The sequence below is a fragment of the Aulonocara stuartgranti genome (genome assembly GCF_965226115.1).
Source record: "Aulonocara stuartgranti genome assembly, chromosome: 18".
Taxonomy (NCBI): domain Eukaryota; kingdom Metazoa; phylum Chordata; class Actinopteri; order Cichliformes; family Cichlidae; genus Aulonocara; species Aulonocara stuartgranti.
In genome coordinates, this window is record NC_138954.1 from 24,725,548 (window position 1) to 24,746,003 (window position 20,456).

At 43.1% G+C, this 20,456-nt stretch overlaps 1 protein-coding gene across 1 annotated transcript in view; it reads right to left on the reverse strand.

Annotated features, from left to right (window-relative positions):
- Positions 1–20,456, reverse strand: part of hs2st1a (heparan sulfate 2-O-sulfotransferase 1a) — a 34,392-nt gene that overhangs the window by 11,882 nt on the left and 2,054 nt on the right. The gene's annotated exons all lie outside the window — the stretch shown is intronic.

Consider the following 20,456-nt stretch of genomic DNA (forward strand, 5'->3'; position numbering starts at 1 on the left):
TGTACCTTCATTTGGACTAGCATGGAGAACAGGCTCAGGGTAATGGCAAATGATTCTTCTGAGAAAGGTGTCACATAAAGGGGAGTGGGAAAGGGAACAGTAAGAGGTGGTTCAGGGTTAGAGGTTGGCAGTTATTTTGTGGCTAACTGGATATTTGCAGGACATCAATGTAGCTTAAATGAGAAGGGTGGAGGGTTTTTTGTGAGGCGTGGGGGGGCTGTTTCCACCTAAACACTGCACGAAGCTGCAGAAAAGCCAGACCCCAGTAGCTCGGTGTGAATAGATTGAACACAAAGAAGGCCTGGCTTTTGTCGTCCTTGGGCTTTTCTTTATCTGAATTCGCCTCAGATTGACGGGTGTTGACAAAGCCTCAGAGTGCTCTGCAGGAAGCATGGAGAGAGAAGAAGGGTGTTTGTACGAGGAGGGGAGGCAGCACAACACTGGAGAACCTAATACCCGTGGGAGCTCCCAGCGGAGCCACTAGGCTCCTAAAAACCTTTCCTAATGCCATGCCTGGCAACTGAGACACAGTTACAGCTTGGACCTGGCCTGGACGTCTTTCCAGGCTGGCATCTGGCACCAAAAGGCCAATTAAGATGTCATCTGCGATTCCAGCAGCCTCCCCTTCATCTGTGTGAATGCGAACATACTCTCAGCCCCTGCTCTTACACCTTCCCGAGCAGCTGTTAATGTTCCACTCATGAAAGCGAGATCTGGTTTCTGACGGTGCCTCGTCGTTTCCGCATGCTCACAACTGGACTGATGGCGTGGAGACGTGCCAGGTGGCTGTAATGGCTGAAGGCTGTCAGCGTGCAGAACAGCTGTAATGGAGATACTCATTCGCATGTCCGTCCAAAGAGCGCCTTGGCCAACAACAACAGAAATAACAGTTGCTATGTTGAAACTTTCCCAACGTGGGATCAAGTGTCGTTTTTGGATTATTTTTAAAATGGAGTACTGCGACTGCAGAGAGAGAATGGCAAAGACAAAAGAAGAGTTTTACGGGTGTGCAGTGCCAGGTGTCTTAAGGACACACTCTTTATTCTCAAAGGTTTTGACAGAGAGTTGACTCATATGAATGATGGGAACCTTAATATAATGGTTATTCCAAATATTATCTTACATTAGGGCTGTTCGATATAACGATATATATCGGATGACGATATAAAAACGTCTATTGTTTCATTTTACGCTATTGTTTGTTTCGTGGTGTCGCAAAATAAACTGTTTACTGTAATATTTTTTTCATCGTTTTGATGGTCACTGTAGTGGCTATATTAATTTCTTAAAGTTCTCTTTTTCTCTTATATTTAATATAACCACACTACGGACGGACACCGCCTGTTTTTATGCGTTGTGGTTAGCAGCAACGATGGTAAAACCATCTCGTGTCCGCTTGTTTATGTTCCACATAAACCTTTCACAATAAAGCTCAAGATCCTGTTGAGACTTTTCAAAATAAACCGAATCACGTGAAAGAGCAGATGGACAGAGTTTACGGATGAGAAGTAAAAAAAGAGCCGTCAGGTGCTAAAAAATAAACCTTAGGCTCAAACGTTAGAACAGGCTTTCCCCCGCAGCACGCCGTGTAATAAATACTCACAAAGAAAACGGCGGGCATTACAACTTATGTCTAAAAATGTCTAGTTTCATGCATCTGTTAAAACACTCGACTCCAGCTACATGATGCGCAGCTGGAAACACTTCCCGCAAGTCGAGCTGCCCGAGATTCACAGAATTTACAGAAAATGTTACATTTTAGTGATTTATATCGTTATCAGGACGATAGAATTCTTATATCGGGATATGAGATTTTGTTCATATGGCACAGCGCTATATTACATCTTAGTTATTTTTCCTATACTTCCCACAATGAGGTCTATATAATTTTGGACAATGACATACTTTTTGTTATTTAAGGGCTGGCAACCACCGACCACAAGGGAAAAAGAAATAATCCCTGACTGGTTGCAAGTGGATGAAAGAGGTAGTCACCGTGAAATTGATGACCCATTGGCAACCACCTGCTTCTAGGGAAAAATGTGCATTCTGCCTCCAGCTGGCAAGTGGTTGCTGGAGGTTGCTGGCAGTTGGTGGTGTAAAAGCTGTCACAAAGAAGTATTCGGTGCTGCGACTATTTGGATCACTAACAGGTTGCTGAGGTCGCCAGGATTTTTTTATGGAAGATGCCGACTTGTCTCCAAACACTTGCAAACTAATTACACGATGGCAGTCAAACTCTGCAAACTTAAAACGTGGACCTTTTGAACCTTTTGAAATGTGTCGGTTGCTGTGCAAAGCATAACTTTTATTTCGAAGGTGAATGTTCTCCGTTTCTGGTTCGTGTCACTGAGAGAATCACCTTGTAATTACTTTTAACCTGCAAGGGTTTTTTTTAGACCTGTGTGACCGAGGCCTATATGGACAAAAACAAACAAACAAAATGAAAAAAAGCATAATCACTCTCAAGTTTTATGACAAATATAGACACATGTAATTCCTCAATGGTTAATCTAATATTTTCATTAAACCTGAGAGCTTGCACTTTAGCTCGTGCTCATTATATTTCTGTATTTTCAGTACTGTTTGGAAAATAGCTAAAACAATAAAATAACCTGTTTTGATAGATGGGGTCACATGACTGTTGGGGTTTTCTCTCTGATATTGTAGGGTCTTTGCTTTACAATATAAAGTTCCATAAAACTGGCAATTCATAAATCAAAATTAATTAACCTGTAAATTTGTGTTTGATTTGTGCTATTCTTACTGATTATTCAGAAAACGTTCATCATCTGAACTTAAAAGCAGCTTTAATCCACATATCTACCTCACTTCTCACATGCCAAATATATTATGAATGAAAACGTGTTTCCAGTGCTTACAGCTTAAAGAAAGAAAAAGAAACATCTGAAATATTCAACAGCAACTTTTTCCAGTGCTCCAGTTACTCTAAATAATCCACAGGCCTCACTGTCAGGAGTGTTTTACTGGGACTACTTTCCATTAAATAAAATACTCCCAGTGAGAACTGTTGACAGCGAGGTCTGTGGATTATCCAGAGCAAGGAGTAAGTGCTTCGACTGCAGCTGCATATTTAAAACAACACGGTTTGAAACTGTGTGCGCATGGCAAACAAAACCCCGTTCAAAGTAGAACCAAATTAGCCCACATGGTTAAAATACAAACACAAATAAATGGAGGTAACTGTTAAAATGTGTTCCCACAGGCTTCAGCTCTGTCCGCCTCGAACCGCAGACATCAGAGAGAGAAGAGAAAGAAAGAGAAGAGCGTGCAATTTGCTTTGCCGTGGAATAAACACACTAATGGAAGAGTATGTGCAGCTTCAGCTTGCAGGGAAGTCTTTCAGTGTCTTGCTTTTAAAACTGAAGGATAGAATAGTGAGAAAACACCGGGGGCTACCGTGTCCCTAACTACAGTGTCTTGAACTATGTGAAGGGGCTGTGAGCCACTTGTTAAAGACACGGCGTTTTGTGCCAAATTTCCAACAGTTAACAAGGAGGCGAAGGGGACACGGAGAGGGCTTCTTGGGCTTTGTAGTAGACGCCCTATTCATTGCAAGATTGAACACACTTGGCGCAAACCTCCTTATCAGAGGGCGCCCCACACACAAACTTAAGCTTAGCGCTCCCTTCTGAGGTCATTTAATTAGAGAACAAAAGCCTGAATTACTATGGCCACACAGCAGGCCTCTTTTCATTCCACATTTCCGTCGATTTCCTCCCCTCAAGCCGACTATGTGCATTAAAAGCTAATTATGAACCGTGACGCCAACACGGGTCTTAAACATTGTGACAACTACAAGCCTATTACTCTGAGCTTCATTCAAAGTCAGAGACAGGAGGAAGACAGAGTGCTGGTAGCTGAACATATTTACTAAAGCAATTTAACGCCGATTAGACCCAGGCATTTGAAATCATCATTCATATTCGCCGCCAGATCTGCAGAATGTGACAGGCCGTCATGTATTATTGCTATCACGTCAGATCTGATGGGATAATAAAAGTGGGGGAGAGAAGATGATCCGTTCTCCAAGCAGCTCATAAATTTACCGTCGCTCCGTTACGCCAGTTGGAGCTCTCTGCCTCTTCCCCTGAGAAGTTTAGCCCCTCGAACCGAAGCCTTGAGCTAGGTGGGTAATAGAGATCGGCTATCAGCGGCAGACTGAGGTCTATGGGCTTGTATGGTTCTGCTTGGATGCCGCTGGATTGCAAAATCAATGAAGGATGACAGGCAGGAGATCTAGGTTGCTGCTGTATATATAAAAAAATTGAGTTAGTCTACTGCTGCTGTTTCTCCTCGTCCCCCTCTATATAGACTTGGATGCATGCTACTGTTTTGCAGTGCCAGGTTTCCAGGGGGACAGTTATGTCACCACTGCAGCACTCACGAACATTTGGATAAATTGTGCACTTCTGAATTTCTAATATAATTCAGCCTTTGGACACATTTAGCAGAGGGTGGATTATCAGAGGAAAAAGGAGTAAAGTCAGACCGACAGGGAGAGATTCAGGGATGACCAAACGGAGCAGAACCTGCATTGGCACTGTTAGTTAAGCGATGACAAGGAAAATGAAACATGCTGTGAGAGGAATCGGTTGGTGCAGCTTTTCAGCGCTGCTGGCAGCCGCAGAGAACCGAACACAGAGACAGATAAACAAGGCCGCTTGCACTAAGTGGCTGTGAAAGGTGTTGGGTGCATTCAAACGAGATCAGAATGACAGACAGGAACAGAGACGTGCAAAACCCACGCACACTGCAGCGCATTATAAAAAAAGGAGAAAAAAAAAGCAACCTTCCTTTAAACTTTAAAACCACACATGAAAACTTTTATTTAATTGCACATTACTTCAGTGGGAAAGAAACCAAAACAAAAACAGAGAAGTCTCCAGCAGACTGAAGTGCTAAGGAAATGGGGGTAATTGCTAATGCCGTGGAACTTTTTCTCCGCTAGATTTGACACATAAGTGCAACATTGACGCTCAAAGAAAGGTTTCATTCACTCGTCGCTTCTCCGCAGTAGCGTACAGCTGGGGGAGACAGAAGGAGGCGGGGGCTTTGTGGAGAAGGAGGGAGGCCAGGACGAACCAGGTCTGAGATGGAGACAGACAAAAATGTGGCCAGAGAATCTGCTCACTGTTTATTATGAGGCAGAGCTGGAGTAGCAGGGATGCCACCAGCCTTTGGTCTCCTCAGCATTATTAGATAAAAGAACCGATATTATCCCAATGAGCTGGTGGAGCCCAACTAGAGGTAAAAGAAAAACGACTTGGATTTCCATTTTCCATGTGGCCAGATACATGATTTTATTTCTGATTGCTAAGATGTATCTGCTGGCTGACAACCTGTCAGTGGTGTGTGAACAGAATAATGAAGGCACTATAATAAATTAACAAGTAGCTTTTATGAGACAGAGCACTAACAGAGTTTCCCAAAGTGTGGGGAGCAGAGCCATTGCGGGGGCATGAAAATAAAAAAAAAATGTTTACAAATATTCTTGTAAAACAAAGCGGGGCCTAGCAAAAAGAAGTTTGCAATCACAATTAGCTAATCCAGTGGTTCCCAAACTGGCAAAAACTGCAGTTCCTCGACTGGCCACATGAGGAACTGCATGGGACCGACTTTAAGCGAGTCGGTCCCTGCAGAAACTAAAATGTTTACATCCTTGAGCAAATAACGGGTTTGCTCTTCAACTCTTACTTTTCCATTACAATTTATATAAGAGGAGTGCTCTAAGTGACAGCTAGGTGTAATTTATGTGTTAGCACTAATTAGCAGCTACAGCAGTGTGAAAAACTAAGTACACCTTTACTACTTCCATAGAAATTAAGGCGATAAATTGCAGATCTGTTCTTTTAATCCAGTGCACTTGATTAAGTGTGAGCATCTCTATAAAAGCAGGCGTGGAGCATTCAGGAGGGTTAAGAAAACACCATAATCTTCCGAGGTGTGAACATCCCAGCAAATTTAGACCATGCAATGTTCAGAGAAACTAAAAAAATGAAGACCTAGATTTCAGACTCTACAGGTCTGTTAACATGTTACAAATTAAAATTCACGACAGTACGATTAGAAGAAAAAAAAAATGACTGAACTAATTTAAAGTTTGTTTGGAAAGATTTCCAGGAATAGCCTTTTCCCTCTTACAAAGTATCATCTGACCAAACCTGAAGACTTCTGGAACGATGTCCTCTGTAGTCATATCTAGAGTCAAATCTCAATCATCTGTGTGACAGCTAAAGCTTGGCACAAACTGGCTCATAAGACAGGACAATTAAGCCATGCACAGCAACAAATCAACAACAGAAAATCAAGCTGCTGCAAAGGTCCGGTGAAAGTCTGGACCTTAACTGAAATGCTGTGGTGCAAACCTCAATGAACTGAAGCAACGTTATAAAGACGAGTAGGGCGAAACAAGAGTCGCACAGTAAACGATAACTTTAAATTTTTGTTGCAGAAATTGTATTTAGTCCAAGCTTAAAACTTGCTAAAGCAGCAGCTTGCTAATGGCAGAACATTAACCACAGGATAGCTGCATGGTAGCTAATCTATACATCTACAGTCCCAGTATGAGCGATGATTTACTGGTATGTGTTTAGCCAGGAGAATTCAAGTCAACATTTGAGGGGATGTCAGTGACAGCAGCAGCACAGAAACACACAAAAATTTATTGTCTACAAGAAGATGTAATGAGCCTCCGTTTGGTCTGTTGTCTAGATTGATCGTAAAAGGAGGGGAAGTTTGATTAAGAATGCTTTAAATGATGGCGAACAATGCATCAAAGTCAGATTTTAATATAAGTAACAGGAAGGCTCCACTATTTCAAACCAGCCAGGGAGGTGACGTGTGAAAATAAAACGTCTGGCTACACTGCAGATCCTAATAAATAACAAGTTTCACAGTGACGCGATATTTCCCGCCCAGGACCTGGCACTGCTGCTTTGCGAGGCTCTATAAATGCTCACCAAAGAGAGTTTCTCTGTTTAATTGTTTGTTCTGCTTTTACTAGAAGGTGCAGAGACGCACTGTTAAGGTCAGATTTCCACCTATAACGACCCGAGGGCGATGGAAGCGCCCTCTCTGCTGCTTCTGCGTCGGCTCTGGAATTGAATTAATCAAAAACAGTCCACGTAAAGGTCACGTATCCTCCTGTAAAGCTTCAAAACGACATTTTTTCCCCGCTTCCCAACAAAAGTAGCTGAAAACAAGGGTATCTCTGTCATGAAAATACCCACAAAGCATCCCTCAGATGGGGAGACGACAACAAAACGCACCCTTGTCAGCGCAGACAGTGGTTAGGTGGTATGGGTCTCGAGTCCACAATTACTCCATTGAATGTCATTTAGGAGGAAGACGTTCAGACTACAAACTACAAAAGTGCCCTTTTTTTGGCAGAAAATGCTTTGAAAGTGTCGGCTTTAACTGGGGAGTTGAAATACAGATGATGATGATGAAGAAGCAGGATCAAATTCAAATAGTACACCGAGTCAGCCGCAAACACATGCGGGCCGTTTTTATCTTCTAGTCTAAATGCGAAACATGTCTCCACACTAATGATAACAATCCAGGATAGATGGAGGTGATAATCATCATGGTTCAACCTGCCATTTCCCACCCTAATATGTCTTTGGCGCGATCGAAGCCAGTAGTGCTGTCTGACAGGTGAGCCAATAATGTCTGGGAAAAACCGAAAGAGTAAAGGCGGCCACGTTCTGTCTGCTTCATCAGAAAACAACCAGTCAGATGAGATTATGGAGCAATTTACACAGATGGCAGATCCCATCATTCCCCTGCCTTGTTAAGTAAAGGCGGTTCGACAAGTTGCAAAGGAGTGGGGTGGGGGGCGATTGATTGGAACAGATCTCATCTTGGCACAGATTGTCAGTGACTAAGCAGTGGGAATTAGCCAACATTTTCAGAGGCAGCTGCGCTTCAAAGGGAAGGAGAATAATATGTGGGTAACTCGTGTGTTGTCGAGAGGATGAGCCAGTAAATGCATTTGCTAAAAGGAGAAAAAAAAACCACGGCAGGAAGGTCTCTGTCACTGCTAAATGCTTCCTCCACTCAAAGGCTCACAAACGCTGCAGTCAAATCTGTGCAGAAACCTGAAGCGGCTGAATGCATATAGATTTGCAGTCTTCCTCAGAGCAGTTGTATCTTGATATAACAACGATGTTTGTATAACAGTGCAGATCTGGTTGCAAGCACAACTCAGATATCCTGTGTTGACTGTGCTTCTGCGCCTCTTCGCCCCGTAACACGTAATTAATAATGCATGTATGGGAGTCCGGGGAAAACTCCACACTCTATTAGATGGAGCTGACAACAGCTATTCATAGGTTTAATAATGATAAGTGGGTGGGACAGGTGAACATTTATGTTTGTCTTCTTCTTTCATCTCTTCACGTAAAGCATCTGCAGGCCAAGGATGAAGAACCGAGTTCACCATCAGGAGATCAGGTCCCACTCCGCTCTTCAGCCGCAGGTCTAAACTCAGGATTTTCAGTCAGCATTGAGTCTCTGTTTTCTATTTCCAGTTTGAAGTCTATAAACCTCACCGTGTTGGATCGATATGAAACTTTCCGCTGTGTGTAAGGTCGTCCGAGGATATAAATACACATGACTTCTCAAGATGCTGATAAAATAATCCTGCCCATTTTTCGGGTCTGTCAGAGTTTGGATTGCTCAATAAAATCTTTCGCTCGACAAAACCATAAGCCAGATGGCAGAAACTCGCAATGGACATAAAAGAATAAAAAGTCATTGATCCTTTTGATCAACGTCACCAATTCTTATACAATGTACACATCTGAAAACATCTTTCCAAAGAAAACGTCTTTCCCCAGGTGTAAAAGCATAAAAATGGATTTTCAGGTTAGCAGATGTGCAAACGTTCTGATTTTAATGATGTTTTTGTGTAAAGACTGCAAATGAGGTGAGCTGAAAGAAGCCAGGCTTTCTTTGTGTTGACTGGCTTGACAAAACCTAAAAACCTAGTCGGAGAGAATGAGGATCACGACGATGGTTATTAGCTTTCTCCGTTAACTCGGGCTTTCTGCTTCAGTCTCCGTGCTTCAGGCTGCATAAGAAGGAACCATTTGAAGCTCTTCTTCTTCACAAAACAGATCAATTGAGTGCTGACTACTCCAATCAGAGACCTTACCAGGGGAATGGGTGATCGAGATCTATGCAGAATATTACAGTGTAACAGTAAAATGCAACACTGGTGCTGCAAAAAAGGTGAAAGAGAGTAATGCTGCAGATTAGTCCTGAATTCATGAACATTGCAAGCTCAACCAGTTAGATAAATATAAATTCTTGAGTTAATTAATTCATTTATTTTTACTGCTAGGCGCTGTAGTTTATTTCTAGCTCTGAAACTTTTATCTGTATGCATGCAAATGTTAAATGTCACTCAGTGTGTTCAGATATGACTAATAAAGAAGATGTAAAAAAAAAAACAAAAAAAAAAAACCCCAAACAATAAGAACTGTTGCTTTAGTTTGTCACCAGATCAAAGTAAAATTAAGTTTACTGATTAATAATTACCCTACAAAGATAACTTATAAATTTGGAAATCAAAGCTGTAGATCAGGTCAAAACATTAAAACAAAAATCATTTAAGTATTTTCTGCATCTCCAGCTGAATGACTGCGAATCCTCTGATAAAGAAAACCACAGTTTGCACTGCAGTAACTTCAGTCAGCGGTACCAATAACATCAACAAGTGGTCTATATAAACTGGAATTCCTCAGCAGAGAACGTATATCACACTTGATGCACACTGAGAGTCAATTTTAAACTCAGACTCTGAACGTAGCCTGAACCTATATGTTACCATGACGATCTAACTCCTTTAGCGACTCAGACTTTAAGCTAACGCGCTAATGCCCACCCCTGTAACCCGCTACCCATTTCTGCTAGTTACAACTAGTGCAACACCTGTGTCCTTGGTTAAACCGTCTATGGCCGTGATGCATTGTGGGTAAACTAGGTGAAAATCAACAGTGTGGAAATTAGAGTATCTGAGATGGCCACATGAGGCCAGCTCCAAAAGAAAGTCAATCCTCACAGAGCACCAAAATTACCCAACATCACAGCAGGAATAAACATGTTTACAGTCGGGTACAATAATGGTTTTGGTTTCTCTGAGTCGTTTTCTCATTTGTGCAAATCTGTAGGTTCTGTGGGTGGGACTGGGATATTTAACTCCCCAGTCTGAACTGGACAAACGCTTAAAATTTACATCACCATGGACACAGCAAAGCGTAGTCAGTGAACTGGACCTTTCAGCAGCATTTGGGATGTTGGCGTCTTCTGGACCGTTTTTACTTAAATCAGATATCAAATAAAATAAGAAGGTTAATTATGCTGACAGGTCGTCCAAGAAGTCTGTGCTCAGTTTTCAGCGAGAGTAAGCAGCTGAGCCAGCACTTCACCCTGTCATTCATGCAAAAGTCAAAAATGAAACTAGACTGTAAAATGGGAGCTTCCCAACCAACGAGACCAGCTTCCTTCTAAAACCTATGATGCAGAATTCATATAAAAGAAATAAACAGCTTTAGGTCTACTAGGGTTACTCTTGGTACAGCCTCTCAGGCCACTTGGATGCATTTATAGTCTGATTTACTGATTAAAAAAGGAACAACACACTAGGGCAGAGTGTTAAAATCCCTTTAATGCTGTTTTCAGTGAGGGTTTCACAGGGCTGCATTCCTATTTTATTTAGGCCGCATTAGAATACCAGTTTAATGATGGTATTTGAGAGCAAAATGCAAAAATATGTAAATGGAACCCGAATGAATTAAGAAGCGACTGTGGGTGGCATCCGTAATAAGTGTAAACGTTAATATAGCAACAGGCTTTTGAAGCTCGTGCACATTTTAACCATGTTGTTCACGATTTGAGGCAGCTGTGGTGGCTGGTGGTGTAAAAGCACTGAGTGCTCAGTGAGGGTAGACGAGGGCTGTATAAACAGTAATCCATTTAATTTACATTTTTAAAAACAGTGCAAGGGGAAGGGATTGTCACGTGGAAGCCCCGTGACCTCTGAAGAGGCAACAGGCTGTTGGTTGTTTGGTCACAACAGTCACTTTCCCCACACCGTGCTTGTAATCAGCACAGATTAAAGGTTAAACCCTTTTTATTTATTTGCTTACGTGTTGCTGTCAAGGTTACGCGCAGCTCTGAAGAGAGAGAGGAATATCAAAGTTTTAACTTTTGCTGCTTGAAAGCCTTGAAGAGCAACTCTTGAAGGTATTTTTCTGAACTGAGCGGTTTCTGCGTCGAGAACAAAATGACTGGGTCAGTGAGGTGGCCTCTGTGCAGCTATCATCAAACTGCATCTTTATTGATATACACTTAGGTGTCAAAACACGTCATGGAGGCTGCAAATGAGGTCGTAAAATGATGTCTTTATGGAGGGAAACGGTTAACATTTGGCAGCACGGTGGCTCAGTGGTGCAGGCCCTTCATGTCCTTCATGTTCTCGCGTCTCCTCAAGACTGTACTCTAACCTTTAAACAACCCATCGAACTACTCCATACCCAGCTGGACTCCTTTTACCCAAGTAAGTCAGCTAAGATGCTGCAAGTGTGGCATGAAGGAGATTTGGGAGTTGTTTGGGGGAAGTGTTGAAATGCCTAGTAATGTCTACACTAAAGAAGCTGCACTGATCTGCTCCTGTAAATAAATTTAAAAAAAAAAAAAGAAGGGGGAATGAAAGGACACTTGACCTGCACAACAGGCCCTTTATTACTCGATCCAGGCAATGCTCACATGTAGCATTGAATCAATCGTGTCAAGCCGGCATCCAGTCTGTTTGATAAGGTCACAATTAGCAGGAATCTAATCCGGTGCACTGCTTTAGCACATTAGTATTGGTCAGGAGGAGCAGGGCGCACAGAGACACTACGCTAACGAGAAAAAACAAAAATGCTCGATCAATCAATCTGGTGCGTGGCGTTCACTGCCTGAGCAGACGTTGATGAAAAACAGAAAGGGACGCAGACACACGAATCTACTTATCCTCCGAGTGTCGGACCTGTGCGTCCAGCAGCCCAGATACTTCATTAGTAAGTGTTGCGCACGCACAAACACACATCTCAACCCAGGTGTTTGTACTTATTTGTATTCTGCCTAAAAAAACCCAACCAACCAAAACTTTCTAGCTGAATGTCAGGCGCTCCATCACTGACAGGAAGAAGGGGAAAAGTGCAAAAAAAAGGGAAATAAAGAAATGGATGAGAAGAAGCCTGATTGGAAACAGCGTGGTGGCATGAAATTAGCAGCTCTTCCCCGAGGACGCGCGGTGCTGGACATGTCACAGGTGAACGCGCTGAACGGCTTTGAGCCCACTCTGCGACAATTAGAAGCAAAGATGAACCGGAGGCTGAGGAAGAACAAGGGCAGCGCTGCTCAGCCTTCCTTCCTCCTACATCCCTCTGTGCTCTGATGAAATGGGTTGTAAAAATGCTGCAGGCTTGCTTTCTTCATTCCCCCCCCGCTCCGTAGAGGCTTACGATTTCCACCAGCCATGGCTTTAAATATTTTTGTGTGACAATGAAAATTAAATCATCTCTTGCGTTTCACCCCCCTCCACCTCACTTCCTCTTCCTTTGATGGCGCCTTATTTTCCAAATCCGGCAGCAGATATTCTCATTTCATGCGCTCGTCCAGTGGGGTTCGTAAAACACAAGAGGGATTTGAATATCACAAAAGGGGCTCAGTGAGCAAATGAAGAAGTTGTTTACAAGTATTGATCCAGAAAGAGCTGGATGAGAGCAGTGCCATTATAAGTCATTATCACGGCGGGGTTTTATTAGCCCCTTGCTGTTTCTCCTGTCAGGAGGAGGAGAAAAATGAAGCCCCGCTAAAGGAGAAGCAAGGAAACTGACACCTGCTGTCACGTGTTTACAACCACAGGCTCCGTTGTCTGTCAGAAGCGCACAGGATTAACTAAGTACGCCTCCGGTTTTTACGCCTCCGGTGTAAATTTGTTCATGTAGCATTTAATATCATTAAAAAAAAAAAAAAAAAAAAAAAGTAGAGCGACGAGTAAAGGACAGATTATTTCTGAGATCAGCAGGAGGAAAAGTCACATTAGTACATGTTAGCATGTTAGGGATGTCAGCGTAATTACAGGTGAACAGAAAAAGTTAATGGAAAAGGAGGCAAAGCTCCAAGAAAAATCTCAATATTTCCATGTTGTAAATGTAGTGGGACAAACCTATTCATTGAGATTAAAGTGACAAAGGGGAAAATTGTATATAAACAGATTTTAAAGACAGAGGTACCAGCGAATGTAAACAATGTAGATGTATTTTATTTTATTGAGGAGCTGCAACAGAGTGAAGCCAGGCTGCTTCTGACTAACAAGAATCTGTGTTTATATTTCGGAAAAGTCCCAAAACATGACGTCATCTCAATCGGCATATCCATTAGAGCCCGACTGATTTATTAGTGAACCAATATTATCGACCGATATTAGCTAACTATGTTCATCAAAGAAGAAACCCAAGAAACACCCTTCAGGCATGTTATGGGTGTTGATGTTGCAAAGTTTGGCCACCAGAGGGCACCTTTCCGCTCCAAGCCTGAGTTAATTAATTAAAATCATGCGATAATGATCTAAGGCAGCGGTCCCCAACCCCCGGGCCTCGGACCGGTACCGGTCCGTGAGTCGTTTGGTACCAGGCCACGAGAGTTGAGGCTCAGGTGTGAAATGTATGGTTTTCAGGGTTTTTATCGGTTGTCAGCGTTATTTTGTTATCCTTTTTATTGTTTACTCGGTTGTCCTGGATCTTTTCAATAAATCTTCTTTTTTTCGGTACCGGTACTACTTTTATTTTGTATTTATCCGCGACACCTTAAAGGCCGTTCTGTGAAAATATTGTCGGGCATAAACCGGTCTGTGGTGAAAAAAGGTTGGGCACCGCTGATCTAAGGTATGTGTGTACGACTCCTATGTTAATCAATCTGGATGAAACTTTCTTTGTTAACTGCCTCGGTTTTAGGATGAACAATATCTATAACTATAACCGGATACTTACTAATTATATCAGCAAATATCATTATTGTCATGATCCGGAGTCTGCGACTCCGTGTTTGTTTAGTTTATTAGTATTCTGTGGTTTTGGTTACCTTGGGTGTTTATACTCTTCTGTTTCATGGTTCATGTTCCTATGTTCTGTGTCCCCCCAGTCTGTGTTAAGTTGGTGTGTTATGTCATTGCGTGTATGTGTTTCCTGTTTTATTGTGAAGGTCTGCGTCTTATGTGAGTGTTTCAGTTTGTCTCCCTACTCTCGTCACGTGATCACTCCCAACTGTGTTCCCACCTGTATGTAATCTCCCTGTGTTCTCTGAGTGTATTTAAGTTGTGTCTTCTGTCATAGTAATTGCTGGTTCGTCTGTGTTGTTTCCCCTTGGTCTCCCTGCGTCTTCCCGTATGTATTTCTCCGGACCTCCCTGCATCCTCGTTTCTGGTTTGTCTTATTAGTTTACCCAGTTTAGGTTTCCAGTTTCATGTTTTGTCGCCACCGTTGTTTGTACTTACCCACCTCTGTGAATAAACACTCACCTGCACCAGAGCTGCCGCCTTTTGGTCCCTTTCTACAATTCCACACGGCTTGCCCCGGCAATCCGTGACAGTTATTGGTCTTAAAAGTGCCATATCAGTCAGATAAGGTGACTATGAGCTAAAGAACCAACTATTTTCTTGACACTGTGTCTGATTTACTTACTTAATAAAATAAAAACTGTTTATTTCAAGCTCTTTTTTTGTCAAATCATGATTTTTCTTTTACTAAATTTATACATTTCACCTTAAATGGCCTTAAACACGTCGTTATACATCATCTCTCAGAGTCAGTGTTCACTTCCATTTTAATTAAATAATATCTCAGCAGCTGTCAGTCACACCTCCCGTCGTCAAAATGAGCTTGGCCGATATAACATGACCGGCAGGCTTTCCGCGTCGCGTGATGTTCAAAGCCAATTTTATCACGTTGAGTGAGCTGACACCTTCCCCCGGCAGTGACGCCGGAAAATATGAAGACAGTGAGGAGGGAAGAGCCTGAGAGGAGGTAGGAAGGGAGTACTGGGGACAGGCCAGCCGAGCGGTAGTAGAGTGGGTTGCTCTTCTAGAACAGCTTCCAATTACATCCAGGGTGTGAAACCGTCCATAACACCCCGATTAGCCTGTCTGTCATCCTGCTCCGGCAGCAAAGGCAGAGCCGGCTCCGGTTGCTGCTGCGTGCTCCACTTTGCAGGAACACATTTCCTGTCGCACAAAGTGCACGCCAGGGGCCATAAATCCTCGGCCTCAATCAGAGCCTGCTTCTAACAATACAGCAAAGAGCCCAGTATGACCATTAGTACACTCTGCCTCCCAGTCTCCCATAACAAATCCATCCCTGACACCTATGCCCATCCCTTCAGCGGGCTCCTCTCCATTAGCTGCTCAAATGGCACGTATCAGAGAGTGACTGAGCTGGCAGGTCCGGGCAATAGGCGCTACCGGCTGCTTGGTAGCAGATGCCAAGGTGCAGAGTGAAAGGAAATGACTTATGCACCCTCCCCCCTTTAAACTAAAAACAGAGATGCAGGGTGTCAGGGAGAGTTCAAAGGGAATCTCAGCGGCATAGCCAAAGAAAAGACGAGAAGAGATGAAGAGAAGCTGGAACTGACACGTTCAAGGAGGTTCAGGTTTAAACGGGTCTAGTTGAGCGCTGCCAACGCGTCACCAATTAACTTTAGAAAGGAAGCCACTGTTTGGTGTCGAGTGATTCACAGACACCGGCTGACATCCTCTTGACAAATGTGTAGGAGTAAAGGGAGACATAAAAAGAGTGACATTCAAACACAACTGCAGCTCGATCTCCAACATAAGCAGCAGGAGGAGGAGACAGCGGCAGGCCGGCTCAGAAAGCGATCAGGCCGTCTAATTAAAGTCTGCGAGGGCGTGCGTGAGGACAGGGTAGCGGTGCCTGACCGATGTCCTTCCAAGAGCAAATTCCTGACCATGTCCCCCTGTTCCCCGAGCGCTGGAGTGTGAGGGTGGGCTGTGAGTGCCCGGCATAACAATCAAAGTCAAATTCAAACGCGGGCCCCGCAGCGATGGGCTGCGGCAACAAATGAATGCTTAAACGTCTCACGTCAGCTCTGCAAACACGCCGACAATGAGCGCGAGGCTTCCTTTTTCTGCATTCAACAGCTTCTCTCTTCTCTCTTCAGAGCTCATCACAGAGCCGCTTGTGTCTGGAACTGAATATCACCACGCAACAGATGGAAATTGAATTCCTTTAATCAGGGTGAGTAACGGCCAGTAAAAAAAGAAAAAAGCGATGATGCCGATGGGGGGAGAAAAAAAAAAAGAAGAAAGTCTTTGAGCATGTGCCCTGCTGGGAGACACGCAACCCTCACATGGCCTGCAGGGCAGAGAGCTGAAGAGGTCTTTTTGTTTTTTCTCCAGTTAGAAGGGCCACGAGGTGACACCCTAATAAGAAATGTGTCTGTTTCCACAGCCCTCACTATCTAACCCTAGAATGAAACTGCGACATATAGCTGCGCGGCCACGGCTCGGTTCTGATTGATCTAAAAACCTTTAAAACAGGCACAGAAGCTGCTGAAAAGCCGAGCCTCTCCACGAGGAAAATACGTTTAGCGTGGCTTCAATTTATAAAAGCAAGGTAGCAAGGACAGGCACAAATAATGATGCACTCAGCTATGTAATGAACATGCTTTCAGGCAGAAAAGATGGGAGAAGAAGAAAGTGTTCCTGAAAGTGAAAGGCACCGCTATCCATTCATCGAGACATTTCCAACAAAATAAGGAGGCACTCACAGTTTTGACAAATAAAAATTATTCAGCTGTGTCACGAACCCCAGCAACGATTTACACTTACATCTTTGTCACCATCAGTCATTTTTAGCACGGGATTCTCTCTGGTTTAAGGTGATTTTAAAAAAAAAACTCCAAAAAAACATGTCGTTTGGCTTTTAACCACCTCATTACATTTTGTCAACTTCTGGAGAAGATCCAGTCCCTGCTGAATCAAACTGGGCGCTTGTCTCCTGTTAGGGAAACATTACTCCTGATTTTCAGTCTCAAACCTGAGAACAAAGCAGAGTGATATTCTTCAAGGTCAGGCGTGAACTGAGAGGAAATTAATGACAACTCTGACGGGGCGAGAGAAGCCTTGGATGCTTCTCTGTTTGGCTCTTTATTACAGAAACTTTATTTTCCATCCATCCCTGCACATCCCGTCTGCGTTACCGTCAACCCGCTCGGCAGCCGAGCCGGTGAGAAGCCGGAGAGAGGAATCCTGTCAGAATTATGGATCGGGGCCCACAGCGGGACACGCAGTTGCACCACAGCGTGTTTCTGATGCAGGAAGCTCCTCTAAGTGAAACCTTGGGATGAAGATTAGCTTGGAAACAAATCACAGCTTGTCCGCCCTGCGGGTGGTGTCTAATGGGAGAAATGATTCAACCTGGATGCTGCGTAATTCGATCCCATGCTGTGAGGCGCACGTTTCCGTTACTCAATCCCACAAAAATTTCACAGTGAACAAGTAATAGCGTGACACGGCATGATCACATAGATCTTCATCTTTTCAAACCCCTATCCCCATTTTCAGTTACATTTAGACCCCCACCTTCTTTTTTCATTGTTGCACAGATGCATCTGTAACAGGCGTACCTGGTATTGTAACCGGCCCCCTGGCTGTCTGTCAGCACATGAAGGCATCAGTCACAACTATTTGGCTATGCAGCACATAATTCAGAGCTCCGTTATACAGACGTCCACCGAGTCCAGTCATCCATCAGACTGCTTTTTGCCAAGTCAACAGATTCTCATGGTGGTGGGCGGTCAGGGAAAAGGCCTCTCAGGTTGTGTTTCAGCTTTCGCTGTGTGTGTGTGTTTGGGTTTTCGCTGGGTGTAAAGTATAGCTCTTTACGGCAGCAGTAAACTATGTCACAGACCAATATAGCCATCTATTCCTGCAGGACTCCTGATTGTTCCAACATGGGAAATCTCAGCTTTGTTCAATTAAGATTAAGCCTCCGCTAAGGAGGTCGTGGTTTTTGGTTTGCGTACATGCAAGTCATTCTGCCTGTATACACGATAGCTCCTAAACTTTTGAACAAATTGCATGAAATCTTTGTAGGGGTGTAGAGTGAGCTTATGTTCACAGTCCATTACAAGTTAGCTTAAATTCAACAAGGTATACAAGGTCAACTTATTGATTTATTGGTTAAAAATTGGCAACAAGCATTATAGCTTAGACACTATGATTGAAGAAGTGTGGTGTGTGCTGTCCATATATGGAAAGTACCATATATCATGCCGCATTTGACCTCTGACCTCCCTTTAAGGTCAACAGATATAGTTGAAGGTCAAATTGATTAAAAAGTCCTATAGGAGTATAAAAAAAAAGAGCAAATAACAAACCCTACACATTGCTTTAGTTTTTAACTACACTAAAAACATCTTGGAGCACAAAGAAAACAAAATGAATATATAAAATAGAACACCATTACCTTAAAAGTAAATACTGCACAGGGAGACTCCGCTGCCTTGGCGGATGTTAGCACCCTCTGAGTGCTTCTTGTTTATAACCTGGCCAGAACGCCTTCCAACATCAACTGATCTGATAATATCTAACTATTAATCAGCTGCCCTAAAGGTGGACCTATTACGCCTGCCTTTTTCCCCCCAGACACATAAATACTGCTGCGGTGCTAAACATGTTTAAACACCGAGGTCAGTATATGTGAAAGTAATCCCAGTAAGCCAAAAGCTCAGGCTTCAGAGAGTTTTTATCCTACTCTTTGATCTATATGATGTCAAGGAGAAGACATATCCCTATTATGGTTATCACAGCTCTGGCTGTGATCACAGAAGCTCCACCCACCAGCAAACCTGTTTATGAAGGGCAGCCAATCAGAGGAAAGTTTTCTCAAAGAGGATCTATACAGTTTGTTTCAGACACCAGAAGAGTCTCTTCCACTTACTAGAGCACTTACTCCACTTGGTTTCGTTCTTTTTCCATTATAATTGAGTACCACCAAATGTGCGTGACGCCACATTTTCTACTCAGCTTGCTTGGAACCCCGGCCGAGCAGCTAGTAAAAAAGTACCCGTTACCAGGTACTATCACCTAATGGAAAACCCTAAACACTGAGTCGAGTCGAGCCGACTACATACTAATGGAAAGGGGCTTTAAGAGGCTCCAACACGATTCAATATCAGGTAAATAAGGATTATTTTGAACTGTGAATCATGCAAAGCTACTCTAGTAGAGTCCAGGGTATAAACATAAAATGAAGTAAGTACTTTGATATGCAGGATTTGAGCTGTCAGCATCTAATTAGATTTTTTTTAATCCAAGCAGATTGTTGTGGTCTGCAGCAGATGTCATATAATCTCATTAATAAAGTGAATTCCAAAAAAGTCCCCTAACACACACGTTTCCAAAGACAAATGATATAAATATGAAACTACAATATTTTTTATTTTACACCTTCAGCCTGCCAAGCTAAGGTAGTGCTGATAAAGCTACTTTCAGCTGCTGTTAGTCACCGGGAGTCACCTCCGGGAGATTTGTGTCTCTCCTGGGACTGAACCAGGCATCTCACTCATTAGACAAATGCGTAAACCTCTACACTATAGAAGCACTTAGGTTAGGCTGGTTATGACCAGAAAAAACAACAAAGAAAAATACTGACAGCTTTGACTATCAACAAGGCTGAACTAACATCCTTCCCAGGGTAACAGCTGCATGACGTTCTCTCTCAGAGGACTGTGTTTAAATTCTAAGGTCAGCCTGGGCTGACAAATGGTAAACGTCCTGCTTCTTACATAGCACGTTTCTACTCTGTGTGAGCACTTCTTAAACAACATCACTCATTTACCCACTCACACACTGGAAGAGCCAGAGATCGAACCACCAGCCGTCGGATAAATAGATCACCTCCTCTAGTCCGTAACACAAAGGAGACGTGACCACAGAGCACATGCCATACAACACGTGACCGGGATACACACACAATGATCAGTATATTACTCAGTTTCACAAAGCAAAGGCGACACACTCAAATGATGGTTCTCTGCCCAGAAATCGAAGCAGAAAATATTCAGGTGGCTTCATAAGTCGATCCACTCATCGGTAAACCTGCTGCTCACTAGTGGAATTGGAGCTGACTTCGAAAAACCCACAGATGTTCGAACTGCTGTCACGCAAGTGTTAAAAAAAACAAACAAACAAACAAAAAAAAAACAACTCTCATTTGAGAAGCTGAAATGGAATTTTTGCCTGAAAATACGTTTTCATTTTTAATTTACAACCCTTAAGTGGGGATTTGCTGGTAACCCACAGCTCTGGGATGTTACACGGGCCATATTTTACCTTCTGAACAACTGACTGATGAAGGTTG